General features: G+C 41.3%; 1 long non-coding RNA gene across 1 annotated transcript; it reads right to left on the bottom strand.

The window, feature by feature from the left end:
* Nucleotides 1-10963: 10963 nt before the first annotated feature.
* LOC129783132 (uncharacterized) lies at nt 10964-16608 on the bottom strand. Its single transcript, XR_008745121.1, has 2 exons — nt 16214-16608; nt 10964-13562 (listed from the first exon to the last, which is right to left on the bottom strand). It is a non-coding gene; the product is annotated as an uncharacterized LOC129783132 (long non-coding RNA).
* Nucleotides 16609-17089: the final 481 nt, after the last annotated feature.

The raw sequence follows: 17089 nt of genomic DNA, 5'->3' as shown, positions 1-17089 counted from the left end.
AGATTTTGCATATGTTTGTAACTTTGTACTGCAGTATGCTAGCTTTGTTTGCTAGCATTCAGGCTTGTGCAACTCTGTAATAAAACAATATTTCATTTCAGTGTGTAAGATTTGCTCATTGCACACTGGGAACGGATTCGCATTTTAGAGACAACACTATGAGTTTAAATGCATATTCATATGCATCAGCTGCACTGCTAATATTTATTTACATGCTCATATTTACATGGTGTTAAATTTCATAATCTGAACATATAAAATGTATCCATGTGGTGGGTTGACCTTGGCTGGTTGCCAGGTGTGCATCAAGCCATTCTATCACTCCTCTCCTCAGCAGGATGACAGGGGGAGCAAATAAGATGGAAAAGAAGTCATGGGTCAAGATAAAGGCAGTTTAATAAAGCAAAAGCCATGCACGGAAGCAAAGGAAAACAAAAGATGTTATTCCCTACTTCCCCTCAGCAGGCTATGTCCATTCACTTCCTGGGAAGCAGGACTTCAGTACAGGTAGTGCTTGCTCTGGGAGAGAAATGACGCAATAACCAATGCTCCCCCTCTTCCTCCTTTCTCTCAGCTTTATTGCTGAGCAAACATCATATGGTATGGAATATCCCTTTGGTCACTTTGGGTCAGCTGTCCTGGCTATGACCCCTCCCAAGATCTTGCCCATTCCCAGCCTACTGGCCTTTGGGGGTGAGGATCAACTTCACTCCCATTTTTCTATTTCCTCCCCCAAGCGGTGCAGAGATGGGGAATGGGAGTTACATGTAGTTCATCACACGTTGTTTCTGCTGCTTCTTCCTCCTCACACTCTTCCTCTGCTCCGGTGTGGGGGACCCTCCCATGGGAGGCAGTCCTCCATGAACTTCCCCAATGTGAGTTCTTCCCATGGGCTGCAGCTCTTCACAAACCGTTCCAGCATGGGTCCCTCACAAGGGTCACAATTCCTGCCAGCAAATCTGTTACAGTGTGGGCTCCTCTCTCCATGGGTCACAGTCTCTGCCAGGAGCCTGCTCCAGTGTGGACTCTCCACAGGGTCACAGCCTCCTTTGGGTGCATCCATCTGCTCCGGCGTGGGGTCCTCCATGGGCTGCAGGTGGATATCTGCTCCATCGTGGACCTTCATGGGTGGAAGGGGGACAACCTCCTTCACCATGGGCTGCAGAGGAATCTCTGCTCTGGTGCCTGGAGCACCTCCTCCCCCCTCCTTCTTCACTGACCTTGGTGTTTGCAGAGTTGTTTCTCACATATTTTCATTCCTCTCTCTTCCGTCTGCTGTTCCATAGAAGTTTTACACACACACACATGATGTACGGAATTAGACTCTATAACTCGAAAGTTATAAAGTAGGTATGTTTATTGTGCGCAGATGCACGGGGGATCGCTCCTCCACAAGCATGCATGCCCGAAGTGACAAACCATCTCACATTTATACACTAAAACAAAAGAGTATTCAATTAACACCTATACATATTCATTACCTAAACCCGCTTACTCTCGCTTCGTATGTTAATTAGCTTATCAGTCCTTTGCCTGGAATGTGGTGGTCTTGCAGGTTTGTAGGTGATTCATGTCCTTGTGACCATCTGATCTCCAGCAAGAAGACTTAGCACTCCCTCTAGATAACATTGGAATGTCTCTCATCCTTTTCTCATCCTTTTTTAAATAGCCCCTTTGTTAGAGGAAGAAGGGTAGGTGTCTCCTCAAAGCTGTGTGCCTATGTGACCAGACACCACACCCATGACCAGTCACCATACCCACATTCCTGGGCAGACACATACAATCACAATCGATGTCCATTGTCCCCATTTCACACTATTTCTCCATATCACACACACCCTTCTTAAACATGTTATCACAAAGGCACTATTGCTGTCGCTGATGGGTTTGGCCTTGGCCAGTGGTGGGTCTGTTTTGAAGCTGGCTGGCACTGGCTCTATTGGACATAGGGGAAGCTTCTAGTATCTTCTCACAGAAGCCATCCCTGCAGCCCCCCCCCCCCCCCCCCCCCCCAATCTTGCCACTTAAAACCAATACAATCCACATTTGCGTATTCTAAGTCAGTCTCTTCCTAGTTTGGTACATAACCTACACGCTGCTTTCTATTTTAATATGCCTTATCTTTCTCCTCCTGTGCCCTCAAACAGCCTTGGCTATACAACAATTACAGTGTGTTTGGACAGGTGATACGGCGAAATAGTGTGAAATGGGGACAATGGACATCGATTGTGATTGTATATGTCTGCCCAGGAATGTGGGTATGGTGACTAGTCATGGGTGCGATGTCTGGTCACATAGGCACACAGCTTTGAGGAGACACCTACAGTTTTGAGGAGACGCCTGCCCTTCTTCCTCTAACAAAGGGGCTATTTAAAAAAGAATGAGAAAAGGATGAGAGATATTCCAACGATATCTAGAGGGAGGGAGTGCTAAGTCTTCTTGCTGGAGAAGATCGGATGGTCACAAGAACATGAATCACCTACAAACCTGCAAGACCACCACATTCCAGGCAAAGGACTGATAAGCTAATTAACATACGAAGCGAGAGTAAGCGAGAGTAAGCGGGTTTAGGTAACGAATATGTATAGGCGTTAATTGAATATTCATTTGTTTTATTGTATAAATGTGAGATGGTTAATTGAATATTCATTTGTTTTATTGTATAAATGTGAGATGGTTCGTCACTTCGGGCATGCATGCTTGTGGAGGAGCGATCCCCCGTACATCTGCACGCAATAAACATACCTACTTTATAACTTTCGAGTTATAGAGTCTAATTCCGTACGTCACAGGTGACTAAAGAAATGGAAGCTGTTCAAGGAATCTCAAACGTAAAAGTCAGTCCCAAAACTGACAATCCCTGTGAGTATATCAGCATCATTAATATCACAGTGAAGTAAGCTTGAAGTTGAAGGTTCCAGCTTAAACAAAAAAAACTCAGCAAGGTGGGACCCAAAAAGGATATAGAAAGAACAGAAACCTTTTGGTAATTCCTGAGTGTAAGAAACGCCAGGACAGAGCAATCACCATTTCTACTATTTTTAATGTACCTGAAGTGTCCTAAGTCTGTATTTTTGGTAACTTTGTATTTTAAGGTAAAAACATCTCCACATTTCTTACAAAGTGTACTGTTTTTCTTGTGTCTCCTCTATGCAAGACTGAAGATGTAAACCCACACTGTGGCTCATAATAGTGTTTTTTAATATAGAATTAGGGTGTAGTTTGTAACTTTTCTGTGATTATTTGCACCTTTCACATCCAATTAAATCTTTTCACAGTAGTGAAATCTTTGACAGAGGAATAGGTCAGAAATCTTAAGCTATGAATAAACTATTCAATCATATGTAGATGCAGCAAGAGTTAGATTGTTATGATACTATTTGTTATGACAATGTATGTAATCTACCTCTGTCTTTTAAAGAAGGTCATGTACATGTCATCTGTGTTCAAAAATAATTATCAACTCATAGAATTCCAGTTTATAAAGTCCTGTGCAACTTGTTTGGCATTGCCAATAATTTTTTTCTTTTAATGTTTGCTTTCTCATTACTTTAACCTAGGGAGCCTGCTTTTGGCCTCATTTTTACCCCAAAATCCTGCAAACATTACTACTTATACTGAAATACTTTGGTGAGGTAATTGCTATCATTTATTTTAAATCAAGCTTATGTCAGGCATTTCCAATGCAGTCCTCAATGAAAGCTCAGAAAACTTCTCAAGCTGTTGTGAACCTGTGGGTTAAATATGGTCCTGTTTTTACGTTGGATAGTTAAGTCTAATCTAAATACGTCTTGGTTTCATCTGGGATAGAGTTAAATTTCTCCTTAGTAGTTAGTACAGTGCTGTGTTTTGGCTATGATGTGAGAACAATGTTGATAGGACACTGATGTTTTTAGTTGTTGCTGGATGATGTTTATACTGAATCAAGGACTTTTCAATTCCTTGGGCCCTGACAGTGAGAGGGCTGGAGGGGCACTGGAAATTGGGAGGGGACACAGCCAGGACAGGTGACCCCAACTAGCCAAAGATGTATTCCATACCATATGACATCATGCTGAGTATATAAACTGGGGGAAGAAGAAGGAGGTGGGGAACATTTGGCATTATGGCATTTCTCTTCCTGAGTAATCATTACACATGATGGAGCCCTGCTTTCCTGGGGATGGCTGAACACCTGCCTGCCAATGGGAAGTGATGAATGAATTCTTTGCTTGTGTGCACAGCTTTTGCTTTACCTATTAAACTGTCTTTATCTCAACCCATGAGTTTTCTCACTTTTACTCTTCCAGTCCTCTCCCCCATCTCACTGTGGGGGGAATGAGTGAGTGGCTGCATGGTGCTTAGTTGCCAGCTGGGGTTAAACCATGACAATATAGGAACATTAACTTTGTTTGTAGAGGAATTATAGAGGAATGAAAGCAGGTTAATTAACATCGATAATATACAGCTGTGGGCTTGCTTCAGGGGTGGTGGGTTGGCTGATGTGGATAATGTGCAGCTGTGGCTGGTTCCTGCTAAGTAGTTAAATAGCTCTAAGGTGTATGAAAGAGGAGCACTAGATGAAGACAGACCTGGAAGAATCAGAAGGAGGAGAGAAAGAGAGAGCGGGAGCGTGCATGTTTGTGTGTGGTTCCTTCCCCCCCCCCCCCCCCCCCCCCCCCCCGGCAGATGGAGGAGAGACAAGGAGGGGGTTTGGATGAGAGGAGGCTGGTAAAGGGTCTGGATGCAGCAGAGGCAAGAAGCAGGGTAGGTTGGCCTGAAGAGGACTGAGAAACAGCACTGACAGTAGATCAACTTTTGAAACCTTGTGGGGGATTGGTGGCTGTGTCAGGGCAAGGTGTGGGAACTACTTTATGAAGTTAACCTGGTATGTGATGGTAAAAGCCTTGTTGCAGCTGGCTAGTTTTGATAGTGCTGTGACAACTGTTTATTTGCACATAACACCACTGCACTCCTACAAGACTCAGGAGTTCACAGTTGTGGTAACTTAATTCATGAAACCAAATGTGATGCATATTAATCAAATTCAGTCACTCAAAAGCTGCTACCACTAGGAAGCTTACCTTCAGTGAGATAAAAGGATATCTTCAGGGATGAACAAGAATAATTTAACGGTAAGTTAAAATGTAGCATATCATCTAGTCTGAGATGACCTAAAAAAAGGCAAGCTTATTAAAATTTTCAAAGTTTTAGATACTTTTATGGAAGAGAACTCATTTTCTGGGCAAATCACAGCAGCTCATAAGGTTTTTTTTCCACTAAAAGAGCCCTTTCTTTCAAAAAATCATTATATTACATCCACACAGTTTAGAGTAAGAACTATCTTGGGGGGGGGAACCCTCATGTACCACATACTTCAAAATAAATTTGAAGGTAGCAAGGCCGTATGAAGTGATAAACCGTTATTTTTTCAGTTAGCCTAGACATACTGGTTTTGAGCCAAGATTCTTTAAAGAAAGCCACACTAGTGTCACTGGCTCTTGTATTTACTCAATTTCATAATTAAGTCAGAATCCTATGAGAAGTTATTCAGACTTTTCAAATAATCATCATAGTAATGCTTGAGTGAGTTCAAGTTGAGGAAATATTCCAATTACATATTGCATAAGTCAGTCCACTAAAAACTAAAGTTCTGGTGAAACAAGCTTAAACTTATAACTGAATTATTATATATATAGTGTTAATTTATAATACAAATAAACCTCTTGGCATACCTGTTTACACTGAAGGGTTCGCAGATGAATGCAACACTTTCACAGTTACTTCAAGTCCTATTAAATACGTTCAATTTAAAAACACTTTTATGGGAACATTCTATGTGTTACAAGCAATCCTTTGTACTCAAAAGTATGTGTATTTTTTTCTCTGCCCTCAAATGTATTGTTACAAAAAAAAAAAAAAATCCCTAAACTGGTCACCTTGAACACTTTAAAATAGCAAGTAGAACTATACTTAAGAGTTTGAGGCACATGTATAACAAGCAAAAGCCAGATAAAATAAAATGACAGGTTCAGGATTTTTGAAAGAATGCATGTCTTCTCTCTTACAAGTACTCCAGGAAAATGTATTATCTACCATACTTAGCTCTTCTTAAAATATGAAGAAGTTCTGCTATGAAGGGACAGTCAGCCCTAACTAGATCTGGGACTGCTCTGCAGTACAGGTTAAGCAGATGCTTGAGTCGGAGCAGTCAACTGTCTATTGTGCATGAAGTTACAGGCTGAGAAGGATGAACAATTTTTAGGTTGGTTGGTGCAAGAAAAAAACCCTTCACCCTGTTGTAAACCATTTCCAAATCTATCAGGTTATCTGAAGAAAGATTAACTACCCCTTCTCAGTACCTATGTAGGTATTGAAGCACATTTCACAAACATTTAACTACTTTAAAGCTTAGTGTTCTTTCAGCTACTATTTAAGTCATTAGATTTGCTGAAACTGAAGCTGTATTTAACACCATTTACATTAAATTTAACAAGAGAAAACTACAAATAAGTGTTATTATGCAGAAGTAGTTACCTTAACTGCTTCCTCTTGAAGAAAAGTGCAAATGTACTAATTTGTTTATACATTCTTGACTTTACCTAAGCTACCTAGTGGGAAACCATAAAACTGATAATATTACAATAAAAGCCATAGCCACAGAAAAAGGGATAAGTTTTCTTTGCCAAGTGAGGTTCAGAGCCCTCACAGGTAAACATGCTTTTCAGTGTGGAAAAAAATAATAATCTACCAATCTGTGAAACAACACTGCTTACTTGCACTGTCCGGTTCTCCCTATTCACCTCTACTCTAAGAAGAGTGACAATATGCAGTTTTGATCTATGGGCTATGCTCTTTGTAGCTCCTGTACCAATGTGAAGAGGGTCATGGCATGGCTTCTTCAATTGGCAATGACTATGCACTTAAAGAGGAGGCCAGAAGATTCTGGATTGCATAAAAGACTGATAAAATTGTTATCAGAGTTGCACATGCAGCAGAAAAGGAGACATCACTAAGCCACTGCCACCTTCTCTAAATTTAAACAGCACTATACCCATATTTCATGGGTTTGTAAATAAATAAATTTCAAAAATAGAGGCATTGGTGACAGTTCCATGTAGAAGATACAGTAAGAATTAAAAATCTAATTATGGAAAGTTTATATCACATTTTACCATCTGCTCTTCTAAGTAAGAGTTTGTCGTGGTTAACCCCAGCCAGCAACCAAGCACCACGCAGCCACTTGCTCACTCCTCCCCACCCAGAGGGATGGGAAGGAGGATTGGAAAGGAATGTACAACTCCAAGGTTGAGATAAGAACAATTTAATAGGTAAAGCAAAAGCCACGCATGCAAGCGAAGCAAAGCAAAGAACTCATTCACCACTTCCCATGGGCAGGCAGGTGTTCAGCCATCCCCAGGAAAGCAGGGCTCCATCACGCATAACAGTTACTTGGGAAGACAAACACCATAATGCCAAATGTCCCCTCCTTCCTTCTTCTTCCCCCAGTTTATATACTTAGCATGACATCATATGGCATGGAATATCCCTTTGGCTAGCTTGGGTCACCTGTCCTGGCTGTGTCCCCTCCCAATTTCCAGTGCCCCTCCAACCCTCTCACTGTCAGGGCCCAAGGAATTGAAAAGTCCTTGATTTAGTATAAACATCACCCAGCAATAACTAAAAATGTCAGTATTCTATCAACAGTGTTCTCACATCAGAGCCAAAACACAGCACTGTACTAACTACTAAGAAAAAAGTTAACTATCCCAGCTGAAACCAGGACAGAGTTATAATTAGTGTACACTGCTTTTACATTGTGTTATTTAATACTTTAAGACTACTATCTTCATTTGGAAGCATGACATATATAAAAGTACATAGCTGGACTGATGTTAAACCATACTCCTTCTTAAAGAAGTTTTATTATTTGTTGTGGGTTTGGTTTGGTTTGTTTTTAAGTTTCGACTTCTTGAGGAAGAAACTTAATCTCAAAAAGCAGATTATGTCCTCAAGCATGCATAAAACGCTTTCACCTCAATATCACTATATTCTGTCCATAAATAATTTAGCACGTTTGCAAGTAACAAAAAAACACCCCCACCCACAAAAAAGCCAATCCAAAACTAGAAAACAACTAGCTAAACAATGCCACAGCCCCCTAGCTCTGAAACACTTCCTCATTCTCAGTTTTCTTTGCCTGGTTATGCTCCCTTCCTGTAACAAACAGGGAAGCTAATAAATAATGGGGGAAACATTTTTCCTTTTGCAGTGTATTTGTATGTAATTTTCAATCACACCTTAAGATGAATGCATTTTTTAGATATTGAGCAGTAGCATTGTTTATTTCTGACTAGTAGCCAAAGTTGGCTATTCTAATAACTTGAGATGGATTTTGGAATAGTTTCTTGGGAAAGTGTTCCTAAAGCACTCAACATTTTTGACATCAATTAACTACTGTAACCTTGTTATTATATTAACTCCAATGCATGCTTTATCAGGTAAAATTTTTAAATTGTAACCACCTAATTGCACCAAAAATAATTTCAAGGCACCCTTGTAACTAGACCATTCTGTTACTTGTAAATGCATCAAATTTAAAAAGCACTATAACTGCACAAGTTTACTGAACCAATTATCCAATCTATGATAAAGGTTTATATTTTTCTTTAACCACCCAGTTAAATAAAGTCCCCTCTTCAGACAGCAGAACTGGCTACAACATCCTAAATCGTGCAAACAAAACAAAACTGTAAACTACAACCTTAAATTGCAGCTGCTGTGAAATTAAGCCACATCCAGGACACCAGCAGCCACTAACTGCTTTGAAAGCCAGTCCAATCCTTCATAAAGTCTTGTAGCACTTCAGGCATTACAACCCTAAATATACCAGCTATGGCCACAGCAGAATTTGTGGAGACTCAGCAGTTCTGTAATTTTTTCCACTGAAAGCACACGTGCTACATCCTGTAACAGAATTAGATACACAGACTCAATTATTCTTCTGTCTTATGTTTGAAGCATTTTATTTTTAACTGATGGCTTAGACTGAGGCTAAAAATCATATAAAAGCTTTCCAAATGTGAAAGCCAAATCAAACAGTTACAAATTTACTACTTTTTACCATAAAACAAAAACTGGTTGTAGAATCTACTAAGCACTCTAGCATCACTTATTTTACCAGCATTAAGCATAAGGAAAACATCTACATTTTATCCTTTCCACATTACCATCCCCTACCCACAGCAGAGGGTTCAGAAAGTTGCAATTTGATACGCAAACTAAGGAAAAGAGTAACAGAGTGGAAAAAAAATATCACAAGTATCTGTTCATTAGCAAAGATCAAGAACAAGGCATCCCACAATTACTTCTCTGTTAAATATTTTACAAGTTCACTGTGCTTTGCTGACCCTGTCTTTGTGACTGCTATCAACAATGAACACCACCACTATGAAAGAAAAAAAAAAAAGTTTTACACACATTCAGATATGAACTCTGTAAAGTTAGCTTTCAATTAACACAATTCTTTTTTCCTAGCAGCCTTCTATGTGAAGTTTCTCAGCAGTGTGCAACTTCAATTTCAACTCCAGGAAGACTGAGAAATGCCTTACATACCTCTACACTTTTGACAAAAATCTAGAATTCATCTTAAGACAGGGAAAAAAGTCTGAAGTTTTTGCCATAGTCTAACATAAAGGCTGTGATATTTTAACTGATTATGTCTGAAACCAGGTTTACCATGTATGGATTGAGTATCTCAGTTGAAACCCTTTGTTGATTCATTTATGCTCAATAAACTCCTACACAATTGTTCCAGTTTCCCTTAACTGGCTGTAAAATCTACAGGTTCAGCCAAATCAGCACAGCTTCCTTGAGCTACAGACTACACAATCCAGAGAAGATTCCCATGAACCCAACACAGCAGTAGTAGATTTCACTCTCCACTAGAAAGTAACCAAGATGCCAGAAAGACTGGAGAGTCAGGGAGGCAGAACTAGAGGACAGAATTTAAACTCATGCTTTTTGCAATGAAAAACACCCCAACACCAAAACAAAATAAAACTTACTGCAGGTATGCAACAAGGTAACTGCTTAGGCTTTCTCTCCAACTTAAAATTCAAGGTAGACACAATTCTATGCTACTGGTGTTTGTAGGGCAAGTTTTAAGAAGACGACAGAAACCCCAAAATACAATTTTTAAAAGCCTGAAAAGATGAGTGATTTAAAATGTTTAAGTTTGCAATGAAGGCTGAAATAACGCACAAAATTGAGCACAAACTGATTGTCATTCCTAAGTATTTCAGATAATTCTTAATGAATTAATGAAGAGGAACCCCTTTCTAACTTGGAAAACAACTATGGAGGATTTACAGGAGAGCATGAATTTCCAAGTCAGAATAATTTATAACAATGTTTTCAGAATTGAGCAGTTTATCTAGTTTATGATTAGATATTACACTGCAATACCAAGTCACAAGTTACAGAACTTTGTAGAATTTTATAAAGTTGCCAACTAAAGGCTCCTAAAAGGCTGAGTGTTTTCATTTCAAGTGCTATTTAAAGTTCATACCTGGCAAGTACTACTTCTCACTATGCAGATTTTAGAATGCTGCACCTTGTCTGTCGTCAGCTAAAACCAGCTTAACAGAGATTCTCCATGAACTGTCTAATGGATTTATGGAGAATGCACCTTTATCATGCAGCAGACACTATGACCAACCGGATTAAAATTTCTAGCTCATGTATCTAGCAGCAGTACTTTGCATTAGATTAACAACTTTCTAAAGATATAAATTATTTATATTAATAATATTTCAGTTCTGAAATGCAAGCTAAAAGACAAAATATGGTTTAAAAGTTTTATTAGACTCACCTTGTGTATTGAGATTATAATATTTCCACAAGGGCCTCAATTTGTGCTTCCCTCCTACATCCCAAATAGTAAACTTCAAATTATTGTATTCTACTGTTTCAATATTAAAACCTAAAAAAAAATATTAAAGTTTTATAGTCTTGTTCTGTATGAACATAAAATAATCAAATTCTACAGATAAATCAAGTGTTCAGAAAATCTTTACATTTACATTGTTGCTACTAACCTATTGTTGGAATTGGCTGCATGAATTCATCTTTAACTTAAACAAAATAGCTATTTTTCCAGCTCAATCTAATCCTAGAGTGACAACCCGAATTTCCATTTCTGGTCCAATATGTATCAGGTTGTCCTGGAAGAAACAGCATACACAAAACAACAGCAAGTTTAGGAAAACCAAATTAGAAAACTCCTATGTTTAAGATACTGTCCTAGTTTCAGCTGGGATAGAGTTAACTTTCTTCTTAGTAGTTAGTACAGTGCTGTGTTTTGGCTATGATGTGAGAACAATGTTGATAGGACACTGATGTTCTTAGTTGTTGCTGGGTGATGTTTATGCTAAATTAAGGACTTTTCAGTTCCTTGGGCCCTGCCAGTGAGAGGGCTGGGGGTGCACTGGAAATTGGGAGGGGACACAGCCAGGACAGGTGACCCAAGCTAGCCAAAGAGGTATTCCATACCATGGGACGTTGAAGAGGGTCCCCGTGGAGAGTTGGCCAAGTCACGACAATCACACCCATATGGCTACATGTCGAGCTCACTTTATCAAACAAACAGGTCATATTTATAACTTAAGCCAATCGCTCACGCGACTCTACACATAGATGATTGGATAAAAGTTTCTGGTCACGCGGGTGTCTGTGTCGCTGATTGGTGAGCATACTGCAGGCGCCTGATCAGAGTGTGCTGAATGAGAGTGTGTTGATTTCTCAGTTCCCAGGACTTGCTCTGCACCTGGCTTCTTGTTTGTGCATAGCTTGTTTTCTTTCTCACACTGCTTGGCTCAAGGACAATTTAAAGTTGCTCTGCAGCTTCAACTAACAGGCCTGGGTTGTCCAAACCGGATAATGGTAACATATGTCCTCGGTCTTTTAAAAATCCCTCTACAATTCCCCCTTTTTCTTTTTGGACAACCCATGTCTGGTTCACAATAGAAGTTAAACCTTTCTTCAAACAAGAAAATAAACAGCCAAAATTTAAAAACATTACAACAATGATTATAACAAAGCATATTCCTTCCATCAATAACGTCTTTAACCAACCTGTTATCCCCAATCCTCTCAACCATTCATCGAAGGGATTATCATCAGCAAGAATATGCTTCATGTTTCCCTGCAGTTGTGACAACTTCTTGTGCATCGATATGGAATGATCGGAAAGGTTCACACAACACATCCCTTCAAAATCCTCACAACCATGTCCATGTGCTAATAACAAAAAATCTATTGCAGCTCTATTCTGTAACAAAGCATGCCTAACGCTATCTACATCAAGCAATAACGAACTTAAAATCTGCGATGTAAGATTAATTTGTTTCTCTCCCCAGCATGCTAACCTTCATATATTCTTAGCATTTAATGCTGCCATTGCCTCCGGCATAAATATGGAGGCCAAGACATTTTCTGTTACGGAATGTAGATCGACTCGGTCATTACATGTTTCATCAAAGGTGCGCAGTGCCCTCTGTGATCTGTGAGACTGTTGAATCATTTTTAATAAGTCTTTCATATGTCGAGCAAAGAAAGTCAAACGCCCTAAATAACATGGTCCACCGACAGGATTCAAAGGAATCCCTGGCCACGCTCTGTCCCCACAAATCAAAAAGACTCCCAGCGGCAACTGATAACCCCCTGGTACATCTACATGGAAACCCCCAGTTTTCAATTCACCCCAAATAGGTGAACCGGTTAGATTTTGAAACCCTGTATAAAACCTCCGTTCACCTTGACATGTTAGCCATATTTGCCACGGGTCACCAAACCAAATTACTCCAGTGCCATCTACAGGCTGAAGTGGTGATGACATGTGGGTACAGTCTGCCATATCAGTTGTAGTAACATTGACATATTCGACAGGTACAACACTAGCCAATAGGTCTAACTCCTGTAAAGGTAAATGATGTGGCTGATTTAAATTCTCAATAACCGTCTTCTGCCACGCTGCATTACGCACAGAAGGCCAAACATATTGCCCATTTGGACTCATACATGTACCATTCTGATTGGAAGTCAGATTCACTGCTTTAAGATTCCAAAAACCATCAAAATTTGTTTCATTCTCTTGCAGGGGAATACCAATTAAACAAGTTCTAGTTTCTTCCCAATCCTGCTCTAAACCAGACCAAATTTCAGGTACAATTTTCAGGTTCCACACCACAAGCTGTACTTTCACAGATTGTGATGATGTGTACTATCTCCAGTCAGCATGGTATTACACTAGTCATATGTTTCCTCTTGCTTCATGCCCGGTTACTATTCAGACGCACAGTACCCCATTTACTGTCCATACACCCTTCACACCATTTACATTTAAACTTTGGCTTACAGTACCATTTTACCCCACATTGCATACATTGGCATAATACCCGTGGTCTACATCCTTAGAACACAGACAGTTTATTCTGTCTTCTCACTCTGAGTCTTCTCTTCCGTCTTCTGATCTTGACATACAGATCACACAAACTTGCTAGGGACCTATATAGGTCCTTTATCTGTGGAGATACAAAAATAACCTCTATCGATAACACCGGATTAGGTCCTTCCCATACGCCTGAAGATATATTTTTATACAAAACATTCAAACCAGGAACTGTAGTTGTTTAATTCCCTCGCAGTCTTTGGTGATGTATAACAACAGTGTTGTACTACACCAATTACATACAATGAGTCTGATACTATGTTTACAGGTGTGTCGTTCCAGCTTCCCAATGCCCAACACACTGCTTTCAGTTCTAAGGTTTGAAGGTTGTCCCCTGGTTCACCAGAGATCACATGTTTCTGCCACTGATTATCGGATTGCCAAACACATGCAGCCTTCTTCATCTTTTGTCCTGCATCTGTAAACACCGTTGGCCCGTCAACTGGTCTTTTTGAGCATAGCGGTCTCACAATCCACTGGTAATGCTCTAACATCTTCCAGAGAGGTCCTTTTGGCCGGTTGTTGTGTACAACACCTGTATAACCTATCAAGGCTCCCTGTATGGCTGTTGAATGTCTCAGAAGCCATTCGTAATCATCACCACGGACTGGAATACTGATATCTGCTGGTTCAGTCCCATCAACTTCAACAATCCTGTCTCTTCCTTTTCTCACCAAGGCCGCTACTGCTTCAGGACGACTTAAAATACAATGTCTGGGTTGCAATGGCAAAAACAACCACTCTAAAACGATCACAGTATTCTCCCCCTTTTTCTTTTGCCATTGTAAAATAAGGGCAAAAGGTGAAGTGGCAACATTACAAACCAAAAAAGATAACGGATGATTCACCATTCAGCGACCACAGTGCAGCCAGTCTGAATCTTGCGGGACACAACTTCTAGGGCAGCCCACTGTTGTGGTGAACAAGTTTGAGGACTGTTGGCTTCAGTGCCATGCAACTAGGATCAGAACGGTTGCAAATCATCACTAGTGAGGCCAACTATATTACAAACCCACTGTAGGTCTCCTAAAAGCCTTTGAGCATCATGCAGATTAGTTATTTGTGTAGTAAGGGTCACCTTCTGTGGCTGGATCTGAGCATCCGAGATGAGCCAGCCTAGATATTTCCATGGGGCCGAACATTGAACCTCCTCAGGCGCCCACAATCAAACCACATGGTAGAAGGTAGTTAACAAGCCATTTCATTTGATCATCTGAAATCCCTTGTTCAGCGGCCAATAAAATATCATCCATATAATGATAGATCAGGACGTGAGGCCAACGTTGTCGTACCGGAACAAGTGCCCAATCTACAAAAGTCTGACACATCGTAGGAGAGTTCTTCATTCCTTGTGGTAAGACAACCCATTCATACCGTTTGGCTGGAGCAGCATGGTTTATTGATGGCAGAGTGAATGCAAATCTTTGCGTGTTGTCAGGATGTAAGGGAATCGTGAAGAAACAGTGTTTCAAGTCTATCACAACAATTTGCCAAATCTGAGGGATCATCATAAAAGGTGGAAGAGCAGGTTGCAACACTCCCATCGCGAAAATCTGATCATTAACCTTCCATAAATCATGTCCCAGTTATGTGCATCAAGATTATTAACCACTACTGGACAAGCTAATGAGCTAGTCACCTGCCAGTCACCTTCCAAAATAGCATCACAAACACCACCAGACCAACGCTGTAGAATTGGATCTTTTCTCGAGTTCAGCATCGGTGGGGCAGTTGGGCTAACTGGAGGAATTACAGGGATTGAAGTAGTAGGCAGGTTCATTTCAACTCGCTTTTCAAGGTTTCTTAATTTATCTATTACCTCCTGTAAGGATTTCTCTGTATTGTTATCACAAAGCTTCTCCCCGCCTTCCTCCTCAAATTCGTCCGATGATGTTTCAGGAAGAGGAGGATACGACGTCGGACGGCGCTTTTGCCCGCCCTGTTGTGACCTACAAGCTGTAGCCACCCTCCGTTTTGGTCTTGCTCCACCCACAGCTCCGATTGGTGCAGCAGGACTCGCTGCCCCGCCCTCCTGGGGAGGCTCAATCGCCTCTTCCGGGTTCGGCTCAGTTACAGCAGGCTCCCGAGGAGGAACTTTCGGTTTGTCCGCTGTTTTATCTACAAGCTCCTGCACTGTTGAACACGCAGGGGCGGACATATCCTTCATAGGACGAGTATGCCCAACTCCAAAAAGCGTAGCCAAGAGAGAAGGCTTAGGTGAATCACCCTTCTGCTCCACCGGCTTTTCTACCACATCTCCCCCCAACGCTTCTATAGCTGCTGCCGCTACTTTCTTTTCCGCCTTCATAGTTTCCAGGGTGTTAATTATAGACCACCACGTAGCTCCTAACGCTTTAGCTTCTTTTCCTTCTCTACCTCCCTCGATCGTAGTATCCCAGAGGCAATTTCCCACTTCTCTACGTTCCGTACTACTAAACAATAACGTGGGCTCGGGAATGTTATCCTTTTTTCGTGCCCAGCGAACTAATGTCTCCACTTCTGTCTCTTTAACGCCCTCCCCTCTCCCAAGGAGGATGCCAGTTAACAGCTTAATTGCCGCGTCTAATTCCATCGCGGTCTTCTCAGAGCTCCCCCCTCTCACAGAAAGGATATCAGCGGAGAAGCCTCGCCGCACTCATCGCGGTCTTCCTTAGTGCCCCCCCCCCTCTCACAGAGAGGAATTTAGCGGAGAGCCCTGCCGCGATTTACTCGACGCGGTCTTACCTCCGGTGGAGGTGCGATCCGCAGCTCTACACCGAACTCTGGACTCCGCTTTTCCCTTTCCAGGTTCCGCCCGCCTCCGACCTCCAGCTCCCAAATCGGACAACTTTCCTTTGGGTCTGATGCATGGAGACTTCCGCATTTAAACGAACAGTATTTAAGCTAAACCGCATTTAAGCGAATAAATGGGTCCCTGTTCGGGCGCCAGACGAAGAGGGTCCCGACTGGACAGTCGGCCAAGTCACGACAATCACACCAATATGGCTACATGCCGTGCTCACTTTATTAAACAAACAGGTCATATTTATAACTTAAACCGACCGCTCACCCGACTTTGCACACAGGTGATTAGATAAAAGTCTCTGGCCACGTGGGCGTCCGTGTCACTGATTGGTGAGCATGCTGCAAGTGTCTTATCAGAGTGTGCCGATGAGAGTGTGTTGATTCTGCAGTTCCCAGGACTTGCTCTGCACCTGGCTTCTTGTTTGTGCATAGCTTGTTTTCTTTCTCCCACTGCTTGTTCCCAAGTTGCTCTGCAGTTTCAACTAACAGGCCTGGGTTGTCCAACCCGGACAATGGTAACATATGTCCTCAATCTTTTAAAAATCCCTCTACAGGACGTCATGCTGAGTATATAAACTGGGGGAAGAAGGAGGAAGGGGGGACATCTGGCATTATGGTGTTTGGCTTCCCAAGTTACTGTTACGCATGATGGAGCCCTGCTTTCCTGGGGATGGCTGAACACCTGCTTGCCCATGGGAAGTGGTGAATGAATTCCTTGTGTGCACAGCTTTTACTTTACCTTTTTTCCCCACCATTCCATTTTGTTATTGTTATTGTTGTTCTTACCTCTTTATTCTGTTTAAATTATTAAATTGT

Source organism: Falco peregrinus, chromosome W, assembly GCF_023634155.1.
Source record: "Falco peregrinus isolate bFalPer1 chromosome W, bFalPer1.pri, whole genome shotgun sequence".
Lineage (NCBI taxonomy): Eukaryota > Metazoa > Chordata > Aves > Falconiformes > Falconidae > Falco > Falco peregrinus.
Note: the sequence above shows the minus strand (reverse complement) of the source record. Positions and strands in the feature narration are given on the sequence as shown.